This window comes from Nycticebus coucang, chromosome X (genome assembly GCF_027406575.1).
Source record: "Nycticebus coucang isolate mNycCou1 chromosome X, mNycCou1.pri, whole genome shotgun sequence".
Classification (NCBI taxonomy): Eukaryota; Metazoa; Chordata; class Mammalia; order Primates; family Lorisidae; genus Nycticebus; species Nycticebus coucang.
This window is the reverse complement of record NC_069804.1, coordinates 53575650-53594664: the sequence shown is the minus strand read 5'-3', so window position 1 is coordinate 53594664 and position 19015 is coordinate 53575650. Positions and strand designations below refer to the sequence as shown.

The following is a 19015-nucleotide window of genomic DNA, read 5'->3' as shown; positions in this document are numbered from 1 at the left end:
CAGGGCTTCTCAGGTAGGCTGTGTGCAAACTGTCACCCAGGCATGCAGGTCTGTCCCTACACATCTCTGCTTCCTTTCCCCTTGTGCCCAGGTGTCCCTTAACTACCCTCCCAACATATACACACACCCCAAACCTAACATCTTACTCCATATACTTCTTGATGTAATCTGGTAACATCTCTCTGCTCAAAGTAGTTAAGACTCTCAATTGACCTAATGAATGGAAGAAATCTATCCCTGCCTGGCATTAGAAATGTGCACATGTTGGCCTAGATTTACAATGTCCCAGAATTACAATTTTTCCTGTGTGTGAATGTATCAGGCAAACAAGGCAGCTTCCCTTCCCCAAATCCTCCTCCCCAGCTGGTTGTGCTCTGTGCCATCTTTGCACCTGGACCCTAGGCTCAGGGCCCCCATGGGGAGCACAAGCACCTGGTGGTACAAGTGGGCCCATAAGCTTTTGGTATGAAAATGGAAATAAAAAGACACACAGGCACACGTGTGCCAGGCACACATCTCGTGCTCAATACATCTTTGTGGAATAAAATATTAAGATGCCACTTGTGTAAGTAAAAGTATTGGCAAATTGACAAACAAGGTTTCAAAATATGCATTTAAGGCCAATTTAGTGTTGATAAATTCCCTCAGCTTTTACTTGTCTGGGGAAAAAAAAAAAAACCCTGTGTTTCTCTCTCTCTCTTTTTTTTTTTTTTTTGAGAGAGAGACTCAAGCTGTCATCCTGGTTAGAGTGCTGTAGCGTCATAGCTCACAGCAACCTCCAACTCTTGGGCTCAAGTGATCCTCTTGCCTCAATTTTTCTATTTTTAGTGGAGACGAGGGGGGTCTTGATTTTTCCTCAGGCTGGTCTGGAACTTGTGAACTCAAGCAATCCACCCTCTTTGGCCTCCCAGAGTGCTAGGATTACAGGTGTGAGCCACCATGCCTGGCCTTTTTTTTTTTTTTTTTTGAGACAGAGTTTCACTCTGTTGTCCTGGGGTAGAGTGCTGTGGGGTCATCATAGCTCACAGCAACCTCAAATTCCTGGGCTCAAGAGGTCTTGCCTTAGTATTTCTATTTTTAGTAGAGACGGAGTTTAACTCTGGCTCAGGCTGGTCAAGAACTCCTGAGCTCAAGTGATCCACTCACCTCGGCCTCCCAGAGTGTTAGGATTACAGGGGTGAGCCACAGCCCTTGGCTTTCTCCCTTATTTTTGAAGGATAGCTTTGCTTAAGACACAGAAAGAAAAACATTGCATGATCTTACTTATAAATAGAATAGCTTTTGGGCGGCGCCTGTGGCTCAGTCAGTAGGGCGCCGGCCCCATATACCGAGGGTGGCGGGTTCAAACCCAGCCCCGGCTGAACTGCAACCAAAAAATAGCTGGGCGTTGTGGCGGGCGCCTGTAGTCCCAGCTACTCGGGAGGCTGAGGCAGGAGAATCGCTTAAGCCCAGGAGTTGGAGGTTGCTGTGAGCTGTGTGAGGCCACAGCACTCTACCGAGGGCCATAAAGTGAGACTCTGTCTCTACAAAAAAAAAAAAAAAAAAAAAAAATAGAATAGCTTTTAAAAAGACCTTAAATAGGTTCGGCGCCTATAGCTCAGAGTCTAGAGCACTAGCCACAGAGCTGGCGGGTTTGAACCCAACCTGGGCCTCCCAGGCAACAATGACAAATACAACAACAACAGAAAAAATATCTGGAGATACATTCGTTAGCTTACTCCTTTCTGCCTGTGGACGCTGCGAAGGAAGCATCGTTAAAGTCTCTTCCCACTGCTGTCATGTCTAAGTCAGAGTCTCCTAAAGAGCCTGAACAGCTGTGGAAGCTATTCATTGGAGGGTTGAGCTTTGAAACGACTGATGAGAGTCTGAGGAGCCAGTTTGAGCAATGGGGAACGCTCACAGACTGCGTGGTAATGAGAGATCCAAACACCAAGCACTCCAGCAGCTTTGGGTTTGTCACATACGCCACCGTGGAGGAGGCAGATGCAGCAATGAATGCAAGGCCACACAAAGTGGATGGAAGAGTTGTGGAACCAAAGAGAGCTATTTCCAGAGAAGATTCTCAAAGACCTGGTACCCACTTAACTGTGAAAAAGATCTTTGTTGGTGGCATTAAATAAGATCCTGAAGAATATCACTTAAGAGACTATTTTGAACAGTATGGGAAAATTGAAGTGATTGAAATCATGACTGACCGAGGCAGTGGCAAGAAGACCGGCTTTGCTTTTGTTATGTTTGATGACCATGATTCTGTGGATATGGTCATTCAGAAATACCATACTGTGAATGGCCACAACTGTGAAGTAAGGAAAGCCCTGTCAAAGCAAGAGATGGCTAGTGCTTTGTCCAGCCAAAGAGGTCGAAGTGGTTCTGGAAACTTTGGTGGGGGTCGTGGAGGTGGTTTTGGTGGAAATGACAACTTTGACCATGGAGGAAAATTCAGTGGTCGTGGTGGCTTTGGTGGCAGCCGTTGTGGTGGTGGGTATGGTGGCAGTGGGGATGGCTACAATGAATTTGGTAATGATGGAAGCAATTTTGGAGGTGGTGGAAGTTACAATGATTTTGGCAATTACAACAATCAGTCATCAAATTTTGGACCCATGAAGAGAGGAAATTTTGGAGGCAGAAGCTCTGGCCCTTGTGGTAGTGGTGGCCAATACTTTGTCAAACCATGAAACCAAGGTGGCTGTGGTGGTTCCAGTAGCAGCAGTAGCTATGGTAGTGGGAGAAGGTTTTAATTATTCCCAGGAAACACAGCTTAGTAGGAGAGGAGAGCCGGAGAAGTGACAGGGAAGCTACAGGTTACAACAGATTTGTGAACTCAGCCAAGCACAGTGGTGGCAGGGCCTAGCTGCTACAAAGAAGACATGTTTTAGACAATACTCATGTGTATGGGCAAAAAACTCGAGGACTGTATTTGTGACTAATTGTATAACAGGTTATTTTAGCTTCTGTTCTGTGGAAAGTGTAAAGATTCCAACAAAGGGTTTTAATGTAGTTTTTTTTTTGCACCCATGCTGTTGATTGCTAAATGTAATAGTCTGATCATGATGCTGAATAAATGTGTCTTTTTTTTTTTTTTTAAATGTGCTGGTTAAAGTTAGTCTACTCTGAAGCCATTTTGGTAAACTTTCCAAAAGTGTGAAGCTAGAATTCCTTCAGGGTGATGCCAGGTTCTATTTGAAATTCATTTACAACCTGCTTGGGTGAAGAAGCCATTGTCTTCAGAAAACTTGGTGTAGTTGAACTGAGGGTTACTGTTGTGACCTGAAGCTCACCATTTAAGGGGTCATCCAAGAAAAATCATGGAATTATTGGTTATAAAGGTGATTTTTGGCATATCCTATGCAATATATCTTGAATAATGGTACCAGATAAAATTCAATATATATTGAATAATGGTACCAGATAAAATTACAGATGAGAATGAAGCTTGTGTATCTACTATTATCATGTATAATCAATAAACGATTTAATTCTCTTGAAAAAAATATCTGGGCATTGTGGCGGGTGCCTATAGTCCCAGCTACTTGAGAGGTTGAGGCAAGAAAATGGCTTAAGCCCAAGAGTTTGAGGTTGCTGTGAGCTGTGACACCACAGCACTCTACCAAGGGCGACATAGGGAGATTCTGGCTCAAAAAAAAAAAAAAAAAAGCTTAAATATACAAAGCCAATGAAATAGTGGTTACCACAGGTGGGGATTATGGGGAGATGAATTGAGGGGCATTTGAGTAAAAGGATATAAAATAGCAGATATGTAGGATGGACAAGTCTAGAGAACTAATGTGAGACTAAAGTTTACAAAATTGTATTGTATTGGGGATTTTTGCTAAATAAATAGATTTTAGCTGCTCTTATAACCAAAAAAAAGTAACTGTGAGAGGATAGATACCATGTTAATCTGCTTCACCCGGGGGTGGGGGGAGGACCACTGTACTATCTGTATGTATCTGTGTGTCTGTGTATCCTTATAACATCATGTTGTAAACCTCAAATATACACAATAACTTATTTAAAAATAAAATAAAAGGCTTGGCATGGTGGCTCATGCCTGTAATCCTAGCACTCTAGGAGGCCAAGGTGGGTGGATTGCCTGAACTTACCGGTTCCAGACTGGCCTGAGCCAGAGCGTCTGTCTCTAAAAATAGCTGGCTGTGGTGATGGGTGCCTATAGTCCCAGCTACTGGGAAGGCTGAGGCAAGAGAATCGCTTGAGCTTGGCCAAGAGTTTGAGGTTACTGTGAGCTATGCAGATGCCATGACACTCTACCAAGGGTGACAAAATGAGACTCTGTCTCAAAAATAAATAAATAAATAAATAAAAATAAAAATACACACAATTTCAAAGCATTTGATACACTTTATAGTCACTTTTAGTAACTTCCACTTGATTAAATGGGGCCCAGGATGGCAGGTGAGGGATTCACATTGACCCCTGACCAAGAGTTCCCATAGGGGTGCAGGAGAACAAATTAGGCAGACAGCACCAGATGGAAGAAGACCTTCTGTTCAACTGTAAAGGAGAGCTCTGTCTTTGTCCTTCTAACCAACTAGAATAGAAAATGGTGAGTTACAGCTCTGGCCATGGTGGGACTGAGACATCTGTCCTGACGAAGTTGCGGGAAGAAGTGCCATTTTTCCCTAGAACACACCTGCCTGCGTGGCCTGGGGTCAGTGGGGTCTGGGCTACCTGGGGCATGCGGCAGATGTGACAGCAAAATTAACTGGGGGAGAGGACGTGGGAAACGGACGCTATCCCCATTCAATTCCCCTCACCCTCCCCCCCTATTCAGGGCCTCTCCTGTATTCTCGGCACCTGATGTGTCCCTTCTTTTCCAGCTTGTCACTATGACTGGACTAAATGGAATGATGAGTCAGGACCTGGCGCTGACTCGGGAGCTGGAAGGGAAGGGCTGGGCCTCTGTGGCTAGTACTTCCTGTTATTGGAAGAGTGGCAGGAGACAAGTCACACCCTGCCTTCATCTGCTTGACAGGTGTCTGGCAGGAGGGCAGTGAGGAAACTAAGAGGCAACATTTGTTATTTTCCTTCTTCCTTCCAACTTTTTTTGCCTGATAGTTCTGCCCTGTGTCCCAGGCTGTTCTGACACACAACACTGCTGCCGCAGTCCCTCCAGGACCTCTATTCCCACTCATCCATCATAGACCAAATTCTGCTCCAGCATGTGTTAGGATGTGAAGATCCATATCTGAGAATCAAGAACAAACATACATTCATCTGATTACTGTTACACCATTCCTTTTCCCCACTTCTTGATCATTTTTAATGTAATCTAGGGTTTAGATTCATATCGTTATCAATATACTCTTTTATATGATAATCATTTGATTACATGTTGACATTTGGTTTTAGAACTCAAAGTATAATTTTATAAAGCATAGTTATGTTTAACCTGCTTCAGTCCTCACTGCCAGGCCCACTAGTGTCCAGTACAAATATAACATTAGCCACTTAACATAATTAGAAAATTTTTGTAGCCCCTTTATAAAAAGTAAAAAGAAACAAGGAAAATAAATACTAATCATACATTTTATGTAACTTAATATATCCTAAATTGGATTATATCAACATGAGATACACACACACACACACACACACACACACACACAACAGGGCCTCACTCAGCTGCCCGTGGCACCATCATAGCTCCCTGTAACCTTGAACTCCTGGGCTCGAGTGATGCTCCTGCCCCAGCCTCCGGAGTTGCTGGGACTATAGGTGCATGCCGTCACCCCTGGCTCATTTCTTTATTATTATTTTGTAGAGATGAGGTTTCACTATGTTGCCCAGGCTTGTCTCAAACTCTTGGTCTCCAGTGATCCTACTGCCTTGGCTTCTTAAAGTGCTGGGATACAAGCCTGAGCCACTACATCTGGCCAATATAAAATATTAGCGAGATATTTTACATTTTTTTATTTTTCTTTTAAGAGTTTTATAGGTTTTTTTTTTTTTTTGTGGTTTTCGACCGGGGCTGGGTTTGAACCCGGCACCTCCGGCATATGGGACTGGCGCCCTACTCCTTGAACTACAGGCACTGCCCTACATTTTTTATTTTTGAAATTTGACACGTATTTTATGCCTCTCAATTTATGTGGCTAGGGGCTACTGCATTGGATGGCACAAATCTATGAACTCTTGAGTCTTATAGGCAGGATGAGGAATCTTGCATTAAGTTAATTTTAAAATGAAATATCGGTATGTCATCTTCAAATATGTCCTATTAGAGAAGAAGCACTTCACAGTCACAGAGTCAAAATTGTTTAAATTTTTCTTTGTCTTGCAGGTACAGTGTGTTGAAACAAAAAGTAGATGTTTGTGAACTATGTCCACTGTATCTAATTGTTTTATTATTCATTTTAATAATGACCATTTATTGAACACTCACCACCTGGCAGTTCCTCTGTGTCTTACGTGCTTTTTGGAAGCGCATTGTTAAGAACATGGGGCTCTGGAGGCAGACTGCCTATAGATCCATCTTGATTTGATCATTTATTAGCTGGGCCACTTTTGATAAGGGTACTGACCTCTCTAATTCTGTTTTCTCACTTGTAATATGGGGACACTAGTAATATTGCATGGGTACTATGAGAATTAAATGAGAAAATTTATGTGGAGACTTTCTCCCATTGCCTGGCTCACAGAAGGCCCTCAATGAATGTTCACCTGCTATCATAATCCTTATTAACCACCTCACCATGGCAGGACAGTGTTGTTATTTCTATTTGAGAGGTGAAGAAGCAGGTTAAGTAGCTTTTGTGAGGTTAAAGGAGCCGTTAGACAACAGAGCTGATACTTAAACCTCTGTTACTCTGACCCAGAGTCCAGAGTTTTAATTCTCATGATGCCTCTCTCTTCTGGGTCTCACCTCTCATTGTCAGTTGCATAAACAGAAGAATTGGTTACATATGATTTAGAATCTACTCAAGACGGAGTAGATTTTCTTTCCTTTCCTTTTCTTTCTCTCCCTTCCCTTCCCTCCCTCCTTCCTTCCTTCTTTTTTTCCTTCCTTCCTTCCTTCCTTCCTTCCTTCCTTCCTTCCTTCCTTCCTTCCTTCCTTCCTTCCTTCCTTCCTTCCTTCCTTCCTTCCTTCCTTCCTTCTTTCCTTCCTTCCTTCCTTCGTTTCTTTTGAGTGTCACTCTATGGCCAACACTAGAGTGCCGTGGCGTCAGCCTAGCTCACCGCAACCTCAAACTCCTGGGTTCAGGCGATCCTCCTGCCTCAGCTTCCCAACTATCTGGGACAACAGGCACCCACCAGGAAGCCCAACTAATTTTTCTATTTTTAGAGACTGGGTCTTGCTTTCGCTCAGGCTGGTCTTGGACTCCTGAGCTTGAGTGATCTACCTTCCTTGACATCTCAGAGTGCTAAGATTACAGGTGTGAGGCATTGTGCCTGTCCCCCAACACAGAGGTTTCTGATAACATTTTAATGTGAAAATTGAAGGTAAGTAATTGCAGAACCTTTGAGGAGCAGATTACTCCAGAAATTATGTAGAACAATTACGTAGTATATGTCTTTTTTATTGGCAAGACTTTTGCATATGGTTTTTAAAAATGCGAATGGCTGGCTTGGTGCCCGTAGCACAGTGGTTACAGTGCCAGCCACATACACCGAAGTTGGTGGGTTTGAACCTGGCTTGGGCTAGCTAACCAACAATGACAACTACAACAAAAAATAGCCAGGCATTGTTGCGGGCACATGTAGTCCCAGCTACTTGGGAGGCTGAGGCAAGAGAATTGCTTGAGCCTAAGAGTTTGAGGTTGCTGTGAGCTGTGGTGCCACGGCACTCTACTGAGGGTGACACAGTGAGACTCTATCTCAAAAAAAAAAAATGTGAATGGTTGTATAACTTTATCTGTTCACAAATCCATTCCATCAATTTTTAAATATTCTGAGTAAACAGAATAGCATAAAGCATTTTTAAAGGTACCCATATTCCCATTACCCAGATTCACCATTAGCTTTTCTGTAGGTTTTCCAGACTTTTTTTTCTTGGCTATATATTTGAAGACTAACAAGAGAGAAACAGACTATGTTAGTCTGGATCAAGGCATCAGCAGATTCTGTGTTCAGGGCCCATTTCCTGGGTCATAGACAGCAACACCTTTTTGCTGTGTCCCCACATGGTGGAAGGGGTAAGGGAGCTCTCTGGGGCTTCTTTTATAGGGGCAGTAACCCCACTTGTGAGGGCTCATGACATGATCCCTCCCAAAGGCCCCACTTCTTTCCTTCCTAATACTATCACTTTGGGGTTTTTTAGGTGTCAGCATATGAATTTTGAGAGGACACAAACATTCAGGCCATAGTGCAGACCAACAGAGAAAGTACTGTAGATGGAGCTGGAGAGATGAAGAGCGTGTGCATTTGCATATGCATGTAAGTTATTTTAATAGTGGGACTGTAGGGTTCTGGAGATAGTCCTGCATAGTCAGCCTGGTGCTGCCCTGCCCAGGCTTGGAGTTCAAAAAAGCTGCAGGGGTTAGCCTGGGGACAAGAGCCCATGGGGAGGGGTTGGACTGCTTTGGGTGCCGGAGGTCCCCACATGCACTTGTCATCTGATGCCTGATGGGGTTTAGTCAATGGGATGACTGTAAGATGACCTGTGCTCCATGCACGCACACTCCCAGTTCCTGGCAGGTGGCCCTTGGCTTTGTCTCCCTCTCTTCTCCTCAATAAGGCATGAGCTGGTCCTCAAGGGTTCCTGGAGTTTTCAGATCCTGGGTATTACACACTCCCCTGTGGCTTTCCTACCCCTGCACACACTTCTGTCATACCCTTGAGTCACTCCTTATGAGGGTACCATCTTTTTTTTTTTTTTTGCCAGAACCCTGACTGGTAGGATAGAACTATCCTAAAATTGTTCTTTGCACATTCATTTCACATACCTGTTCTTGTATATTGTGTATTCCTGATGCAGCTGCTTTTTTCAAGTTCTCCACTTTTCATTGCATGACTTTAGGTGTGTGCCTTAAAAGTGTGGCACATGTCAATAATATGCACTGTCCCAAGGCACTCCGCGGAGTCCCACCCTTATGGCCCTGGCCTTTGTCCTGGCATGAGAGCAGCTGGCATGGATAGAGGGATTTTGCTGAGACAGCTTATAGGTGAGCCCCAAGATCATGGTGTCTTGTATTAACACCAGCTTTGGCCTGAGAGCTGAGAATTTCAGCATGAAAAGCAGGTGATGCTATTGCCTTTCATATTTTAAGCCACATCTCTGTACCAGCCGCGAGAAGATTTCTCTTTTCAGCCCAGACCTTTCTTCTCAGCTTCAGTCTCCTTGAAATTGTTATTTGAATATTTTCCTGCTTTTGCAGATACCTAAAATTCAACATTAACATCTTTTGGCTACTAAGATATAGGTCACAAAGGGCAGGGACTTTGCTTTTCATTTCGTATAGTCACCTCCAAGATTAATGCTTCACATATGGTAGTTGCTCAGTAAAAATCTTCTTGTGGCCAGGTGCAGTGGCTCACATCTATAATCCTGGCACTCTGGGAGGCTGAGATAGAAGGATTACTTGAGCTCAGGAGTTGGAGACCATTCTGAGCAAGAGCCAGACCCCATCTCTACTAAAAATTAATTAATTAATTAATAGTCTCACTCTATTACCCTGGGTAGAATGTCATGGCATCATAGCTCAAAATAACCTCAAACTCTTGGGCTTGAGAAATACTCTTGTCTCAGCCTCCTGAGTAGCTGGGACTACAGGCACCTACCACAACATCCAGCTACTTTTTCTATTTTTAGTAGAGATGGGGTCTCACTCTTGCTCAGGCTGGTCTCAAACTCCTGAGCTCAAGTGATCAACCCACTTTGGCCTCCCAGAATGCTAGGATTACAGGCATGAGCCGTCATACCTGGCCTCTACTAAAAATTTTAAAAATTACCTGGGCATTGCAGCGAGCACCTGTAGTAGTACCAGTTACATGGGAGGCTGAAGTTGCTGTGAGCTGGGTTGACTCCACGGCACTCTACCCTGGACAACAGAGTGAGACTCTGTCTAAAAAAAAAAAATGTTGAAGCCGGGTCTGGTGGCTCACGCCTGTAATCCCAGCACTTGGAAGGCCAAGGCAGGTAGATTGCCTGAGCTCACAGGTTCCAGACCAGCCTGAGCCAGAGCGAGACTCTGTCTCTAAAAATAGCTGGGTATTGTGGTGGGTGCCTCTAGTCCCAGCTACTTGGGAGGCTGAGGCAAGAGGATCACTTGAGCCCAAGAGTTTGAGGTTGCTATGAGCTGTGACACCACGGCATTCTACCAAGGGTGACAAAATGAGACTCTGTCTCAAAAAATAAAAGATAAAAATCTATTGAATTTGAAAAAACAAATTTATTGTTATTTTTAGCTAAATAGTATTAGAGCATGTTGCTATAACATAATTTACTTTGACAAAATGATATACAGTATAGGGAGCTTTCTATATTTTGGTATTTATTGTGAATAATTTTATGCCTGTAGTTTTTACTGATATTGAGTGATTTTTAAAAGAAAAATTCCGCAATGTGGGGCTAACAGGCTGGATGCTATGAACATTTCTATGGGAAACAATATATATTGTCAAATTATTTTCCAATAGGGATTTTAAAGACACCATAGCAATACTAGATTAAAACATAGGTAATTTTTTTTTTTATTGTTGGGGATTCATTGAGGGTACAATAAGCCAGGTTACACTGATTGCAATTGTTAGGTAAAGTCCCTCAAAACATAGGTAATTTTTAAAAATGTATTTTTGTAATATCTTCATGAATATAATCAGAATATAGTCTCTTTTGTTTCCTTTTCCTTGTCTTTTCTAGAAGAACGTCAGAGCAAATGTCCAACTACTCTAGAACCAAACAACAGACTAAACATAAAGATTGTAGTTGAATATTTATTCTTAGATATGTATGTAAAAAGCTTAAGATCTCAAAATGAATTGTAGACAACTCATTCTTGAATGTGTAGATAACTTGGTTCTCAAAGATTTGAGAAAATTAATAATAGAATTGTGAAATTTATTGGTAGAGGAGAACAAATTGCTAAAAGATGCAACTGCTTGTTACAAACTATTACTTTGTCTCATACAAAGATCCAAGAAAATGATTCTTAATATGTCTTTCTTATATGCTGACTCAATAATTTCCTAGATACTTAGCTGGAAAGCTGTCTACCCATTAGGATGGCTACTATGAACAAAACAGAAAATATAAGTGTTGGGGAGGATGTGGAGAAATTGGACCCTGGTGCATCGTCAGTGGCATTGTAAAATGGTACAACCAGTAGGAACAGTCCTCGAAAAATTAAAAATAGAACCACCATATAATCCAGCAATTTCATTTCTGAGTATATATCAAAAAGAATTGAAAGTAGGGTCTTAAAAAAAAGAAAGAAAGTAGGGTCTTGAGATATTTGCACACTCATATTCATAACAGCATTATTCACAATAGCCAAGAGGTGGAAGCAACCCAAATCTACATCAGTGGATAAATAGATAAAATGTCATTTATCTATGCAGTGGAATATTATTCAGTCTTCAAAAGGAAGGAATTCCTGTCACATGTTACAGCATGGATAATCTTTAGGACATTATGCTAAGTGAAATGAACCAGTCATAAAAAGACAAATACTGTATGATTTCACTTATGAAGTATCTAAGGTGATCAAATTCATAGAAACAGAAAGTAGAATGGTGGCTACCAGGGGCTGATGGGGCCGGAGAAAAGGAAGTTACTGTTTAATAGGTATAGAGTTGCAGATTTCCAAGATGAAAAATTTCCAAAGTTCTGTTGCACAATGATGTGAATATACTTAACACTGTTGAATGGTATGCTTTGACTAAGATGGTAAATTTTATGTTATGTACTTTTTACCACAGTACCAGGAAGAAGAAGAAATGGTATGATGTCAGAAAATTACTTTTGAATATTCCCTTGGGGGAGGTGAAATACAGATAAAACAATTTTAGTAATATGTTGATAACTGTTGAATCTAGGTGACAGATACATGAGAGTCCATTTCACTAATATTTGTTCTTTTATATAACCTTTCCATGATAAAAATGATAAACACTTTTTTTTTGAGACAAAGTTTCACTATGTCAACCTCGGTAGAGTGCCATAGCATCGCAGCTCACAGCAACCTCAAATTCTTGGGCTTAAGGGATTCTCTTGCCTCAGCCTCCCACAAGTAGCTGAGACTACACAGGTACCCACCACAATACCCGACTATTTCTTTTTGATGTGGTGGTTGTCATTGTTGTTTAGCAGGCCTGAGTTGGGTTCAAACCCGCCAGCCCCAGTGAATGTGACCGGCACCTTAACCACTGAGCTACGGGTGCCGAGCCATGATAAGCACTTTTAAAAGTAGGTTTTGAATAATACCGGAGATTTTTGAAATAATGACGGGGAGTTTAGGCAAAAACCATGGCTAGAAAGATACACACAAAAACATCAATAGTGATAAAATCTAAAAAGTCAAATTATAATCAATCTTTTCTGTATTCTAATTATTTGCAATGATTGAACATTATAGTTTATCATTAGAAATAGAATGATATCATAGAGAAAGTAAATGAGGATATATATCCAAGGATATTTATTGCAGCTTTTTGAAATAATTTGAGGAGAAAAATTCAATAAGGGAATGATTCCATAAATTGTGACACAGACTTAAAAGTGCCATGATGGAATAGTATGGAGCAATTTAAAAGGATGGATCTTGGCCAATGAGGTGGCTCTCACCAGAAGTCCCAGCTACTTGGCAGGCTGAAGTAGGAGGATCGCTCGAGGCCAAGAGATTGAGGGTGCTGTGAGATATGATACCACTGCTCTACCCAGGGCAACAGAGTAAGACTCTGTCTCCACAAAACAAAACAAATAAATAAAAACCCTGCTTAGGAGGAGTAAAAAAGACTTCTTAAATACAATCATTAAGTACAATCTATAAGGCAACAGTTTGATAAATATATTACATAAGGATTTCTGCTCAATTACAGAAACAACAGACAAAGTTAATAAACATAAAAATTTGGGAGAAGGTATTTTATATATCTAACACTAACCAAGAACATTCTCTAGTACATACAAGGAACTTCTGCAAATCAGCAGCCACAGCACAAATGTGGGAACTCCATTAGAGAAATAGACAAAGCATATGGCAGTTCACAAGATAGGTGCTAAGAAATAGATGAAGAGATGTTGGAATGATTGCTATCTAGAGAAATAAGCAACAATTATTATTATATATGACCACCAAATTATCGTAAATTGGAGAGCTGCATCATTGCCAAATTTTGGCAGGAATGAAGGGATGGAGGGGTGAGAGCAGCTCGGACTCCCACGGTTCATCTGTTATAGTTCAACTTTTCCTACTGGATTCTGGCTCCAGTGCCTTCTACTTCTGTTTGTTTAATAGGTATAGAGTTGCAGATTTCCAAGATGAAAAATTTCCAAAGTTCTGTTGCACAATGATGTGAATATACTTAAGCTGTGATACTCTGTATTTGTCTGTTTTTCCAGTTTTCAGGGCATTGGTTTGCCTTGTGACCTCAATTTTCTGATGAATACAGGAAGCATTGTTGCTTTTCAGTTTGTTCAGCCTCCTTTCTTACTGTAGGGAAGGAGGGAGCTGCAAGGCAGCAGCTAGAGGGTGTGACACGTGGGAGTGCTAGGGCTCAGTGGCTAGGAGCCATAGCACCAGTGACTGTGGGGTGGCTTTTGTTCTATGTGGTCTGGGTCTTAGTCTTAATGAAATCTATGCCTCTTAGAGATTAAGGGTCAGTAATTAAGATGTTTGGGAATCAGGCGAGTGGGTTTCCTGGGGGAGAGTAGATGGAGGCAAATCTGGATCAGCATTTGTTGATCAAATTCTGGGCTCAATGTCGCTAAGCATGGGACACAGTGATTAGGAGCCGTTGTAAGTCAGCAAATGGAACATTCTGCAGAGGTCATTTATTGGGTTGGTGATTTGCAGTCCAGCAATGTCAATGATGGCACCTCTAGTTGTGAGAAATGGAACATATAATTTCCAGACATCTGAAACAACTTCTCGGTTGTTGGGGAAGACTGCATTGTTATCCTGGCCCCCCAGCGACCGGATGCCAGTAGCATCACCGTTCCCTCACTGGAAAAACCAAAAATGTATCTACAGGCATTGCCAAATGTCCCTGGTGGGGGGCAAAATTGCCCCCAGGTTAAGAGTCACTTCTCTAAAAATAAGGTCAAAGAATCAGACTGACTATGACTGATTAAACTCATCTAATAATGATAGAGAATCTCAGACTGGATCTATGAATGAAATATAGCTATGTCCAATTTAGAATGGAATGCCTGAAAATGTAATGGAAAGATTAAAAATGATAAAGTGGAAGCTATTTTTTGCAAGCATAGTAGGTCTACTTCTGTAGTTCTTTGTTGCCCTATATATTCCAATTTGGGAAGTGACTGGATTTCTAGAAGTTAAAGGCCACAGGAATTCAGTTCTGGACTATAGAGGAAGATAATGCTGGAGTATCTGCAGTCGGATTTAGGGAGAGTGCGCAGTTGATGAGAAAGGATGGAGTCATAATTAACCACCCTGTTAGCAGGCAACAGATGTTTTGTGTGGAGGAGGTCTGTGAAGACACAAGCATCCCCCTGCCCTTGAGCATGGTTTTGATTTTAAAATAAGGTTTGGAGTTGGTTGCAGGTAAGCTGCTTTCTTCTGCTTTTTTCTTCTTTTGCTTGTATAGAACTTATACGGCAGAGGCTCGGCACCCGTAGCGCAGCAGTTGGGGCACCAGTCACATACACCAGAGCTGGCAGGTTCAAACCTGGTCCAGACCTGCTAAGCAATGACAACTGCAACAACAACAACAACAACAACAATAGCTGGGCATTGTGGCAGGCACCTGTAGTATAAGCTACTTGGGAGGCTGAGGCAGGAGAATCGCTTAAGCCCAAGAGTTTGAGGTTGCTTGAGCTATGGTGCCAGGGCACTCTACCCAGGGCGACATAGTAAGACTCTGTCTCAAAAAAAAAAAAAAAGCAATATACAGCAGACTCTGCTCCTGGCATGAGGGAGTAAGGAGGCTGGCACACCTTCTCCCCAAAAGGCAACTCTAAAAACTGGGTGGGGGCCGTCCAAAGCAACTGTTTCAATGCTCTGGAATTCAACCAAATGCATACTACAAACTCAGAGGTGTTTTATTCATGAAAATCACTCAATTTCGGCAGTCAACACTGCAGTCGGTGGTGAGGTTTTTTTCCCTGTGTGAAATCCTCTCCTTTCCATGCCATGGTTCAACCAGGGCAGGGCGGTCCAGGCCAGGCTATGAAAAAAGCATGCTGGGGCAGCGCCTGTGCTGGCCCCATATGCTGGAGGTGATGGATTCAAGCCCAGCCCCGGCCAAAAACTGCAAAAAAAGAAAGAAAGAAAAAAGAAAACAGCATGCTTCACTGCCACCACTGGAGGTGGCTAACAGGATTTGGAATGTGGTCAGTTTAAGTGACTATCTCTATGGCAAGCAAATGGAGAGGTCCAGCAGCATGTAAGCTTCACTCGACAGCCTATTCAGGGCAATTAATGGGACTTGTCTGCTGGTAAGTCAATGTGGAGATCCGGGAAGCAAAATAGCCTTGTAGGACTCAGCAACCTCTCGCTGTATCTTGGGCAGACTGGAGGCTATGCCTGTGGATGGCAGAACAGGGCAGACCCAAACCACCACATATCCCATGACCTGCTGAGCCTGCAGGTGCACAGGGTAGACAGGAGCAGGCCCAGCAGAAAGTAAAAGCCAGGGCTTATAAAAAGGCCTGAAATTTGGATGCAATCCCCAGCAGGACAGCGAGTCAGACATGGCTTCACGTGGCTGATCACAAGCTGTACAGAGCTGGGATGACCCCTAGAGAGCAAGCCTTACATACACAACACAAGAAAAAAAATCGAGCAAAGACATCAAGGCCACACCTTGCAGGGGTGACAGACTTCCAGATTTCATTCAGCTATAAAGATCTGGACAACATCCGTAACCAGTTATTGAGAAACAAACAGTAGCAGGAGGACTGGGGAGAAGACCGGAATTTGCAGTAACATTGAAATGGTGGCGTTCATCATTTTTTCCTCCAGGATTCTCCTGCTTGAACTGAAAGCAAGTCAAAGCCCAGAAGTGTGTGTGGTGCTGCAGGCAGCGAGGGATCCAGAAGAAGCCCTTCAGCTCTGACTTGAGAAATAGAAAGAAAGATAGAAAAAAACAAAAACCTCTCAATGCTCAAAGGGAGTATGGAAATTGACCAGTATTTTCTTTTTCTTTTCTCTGGTCTTCTGTGCCCAGGTCTCTAAGCAATCTCATGGTAGCAGTGGCAGTGGCAGTGGCCAAACAAGATCTCATAGGAGCCAAAACTCTGAAGAAAAGGAGTATTCCTTTGTAGTCTATGGAGCTGTCGACCCAGGAAGGTGAGGTCTACCTCTTGTCCTGAAGGGAAGAACTTGGTAAGGCAACCTCACAAGATTGTGAACTCCAGGGCTCATCCTCTACCAGAACATGCATAGAACTATTCCTGATTAAAATTCCAAAGTCTGGCCTGGCACGATGGCTCAGGCCTATAATCCTAGCATTATGGGAGGCTGAGGCAGGTGGATTGCTGGAGCTCAGGAGTTTGAGATCAGTCTGAGCAAGAGCAAGATCCCAACTCTACTAAAAATAGAAAAATTAGCCAGGCATCACGGCAGCTGCCTGTAGTCCCAGCTACTCAGGAGGCTGAGGCAAGAAGATTGCTTGCGTCCATGAGTTTGAGTTTGAGGTTCTTGTGAGCTAGGATGCCATGTCACTCTACTCAGGCCAACAGACTGTTTAAAAAAAATAAAAATAAAAAGGAGATATTATCTTGGATTCTCTGGATAGGCCCAATGTCATCATTAAGTAGAAAAGGGTAGCAGAAGAGAGAGAACCAGAGGGATGACAGAGAGAGGAGGACTCAATCCCCTGTTGCTGGTTTTGAAAGTGGAGGAAGAGGACCAGAAGCTAATGAATGTGGGTACCTTTAGAAGCTGGAAAAAGTAATGAAATATATTTTCCCTTCAAACCTCCAGAAAGAATGCAGCCCTTCTGACACATTGATTTTGACTCAGGGAGACCCATTTTACATTTCTGACCTCCAGAATGCAAATGTAATAAATTCGTTTTTTTTTAAGCCAGTCATTTTGTGGTAATTTCTTATAGCAGCAATAAAAACAATACATATTTTGGTACCAAACATAAGCTGCTACAGTAACAAACACCTAAAATGGCTTTAGAATTGGGCAGTGGACAGAGGCTGGACAAATTTTGGGAATAGGATAGAAAAAGCCTAGATTGCCTTGACCATACTTATCACTAGAAATGTGGGGGGATTTTTTTTTTTTTGAGACAGAATCTCACTTTGTCGCCCTTAGTAGAGTGCCATGGCGTCACAGCTCACAGCAACATCCAGCTCTTGGGTTTAGGCGATTCTCTTGCCTCAGCCTTCCGAGTAGCTGGGAGGCGCCCGCCATAACGCCTGGCTATTTTTTGTTGCAGTTTGGCCAGGAGTTGGGTTTGAACCTGCCACCTTCAGTATATGGGGCCGGCACCCTACTCACTGAGCCACAGGTGCCACACCCAGTGGGTTATTTTTGGGGGGATAACAGAGTCTCACTTTCTTGTCCAGGTAGATGCATCCTAGCTCACAGCAACCTCAGACTCTTGGGCTCAAGCTGTCCTCTTGCCTCAGCCTCTCAAGTAGCTGGGATTACAGGTGCCTGCCACAGAACCTGGCTAGTTTTTCAGATGGGAACTCACTCTGGCTCAGGGTGGTCAAGAACTCCTAAGCTCAAGTGATCCACTCGCCTTGGCCTCCCAGAGTGCTAGGAGTACAGATGTGAGCCACTGTACCTGGGAGAAATGTGGGTGTCATAGACACTGTCAGTGAGGGCTCAGAGAGATGTGAGGAGCATGGTGAGAGAGAATATGAAATCACCATGAAAAGATTGCTGGTAATACCATGCTCATGGATGGGAAGAATTAACATTGTTAAAATGTCTGTACTTCAGGGTGGCGCCTGTGGCTCAAGGAGTAGGGTGCCGGTCCCATATGCCGGAGGTGGCAGGTTCAAACCTAGCCCCGGCCCAAAACTGAAAACAAAACAAACAAAAAAAAAATGTCTGTACTTCCCAAAGCAATCTACCTATTCAATGCCATTCCTATCAAAATACCAACATCGTACTTTCGAGATTTGGAAAAAATGATTCTGCGTTTTGTATGGAACCAGAAAAAACTGCCCGTATAGCTAAGGCAGTTCTTAGTAATAAAAATAAAGCTGGGGGCATCAGCATACCAGATTTTAGTCTGTACTACAAAGCCATAGTGGTCAAGACAGCATGGTACTGGCACAAAAATAGAGACATAGACACTTGGAATCGAATAGAAAACCAAGAAATGAAACTAACATCTTACAACCACCTAATCTTCAATAAACCAAACAAGAACATACCTTGGGGAAAAGACTCCCTATTCAATAAATGGTGTTGGGAGAACTGGATGTCTACATGTAAAAGACTGAAACTGGACCCACACCTTTCCCCACTCACAAAAATTGATTCAAGATGGATAAAGGACTTAAATTTAAGGCATGAAACAATAAAAATCCTCAAAGAAAGCATAGGAAAAACACTGGAAGATATTGGCCTGGGGAAAGATTTCATGAAGAAGACTGCCATGGCAATTGCAACAACAACAAAAATAAACAAATGGGACTTCATTAAACTGAAAAGCTTTTGTACAGCTAAGGAGACAACAACCAAAGCAAAGAGACAACCTACACAATGGGAAAGGATATTTGCATATTTTCAATCAGACAAAAGCTTGATAACTAGGATCTATAGAGAACTCAAATTAATCCACATGAAAAAATCCAACAATCTCATATATCAATGGGCAAGAGACATGAATAGAACCTTCTCTAAAGAAGACAGATGAATGGCTAACAAACATATGAAAAAATGTTGATCATCCCTATATA

General features: G+C 42.5%; 2 pseudogenes; both read left to right on the top strand.

The window, feature by feature from the left end:
- LOC128578173 (T-complex protein 1 subunit epsilon-like) overlaps positions 1–19015 on the top strand; it is a 66153-nt pseudogene that overhangs the window by 35037 nt on the left and 12101 nt on the right.
- Positions 1680–3222, top strand: LOC128578172 (heterogeneous nuclear ribonucleoprotein A1-like; annotated as a pseudogene).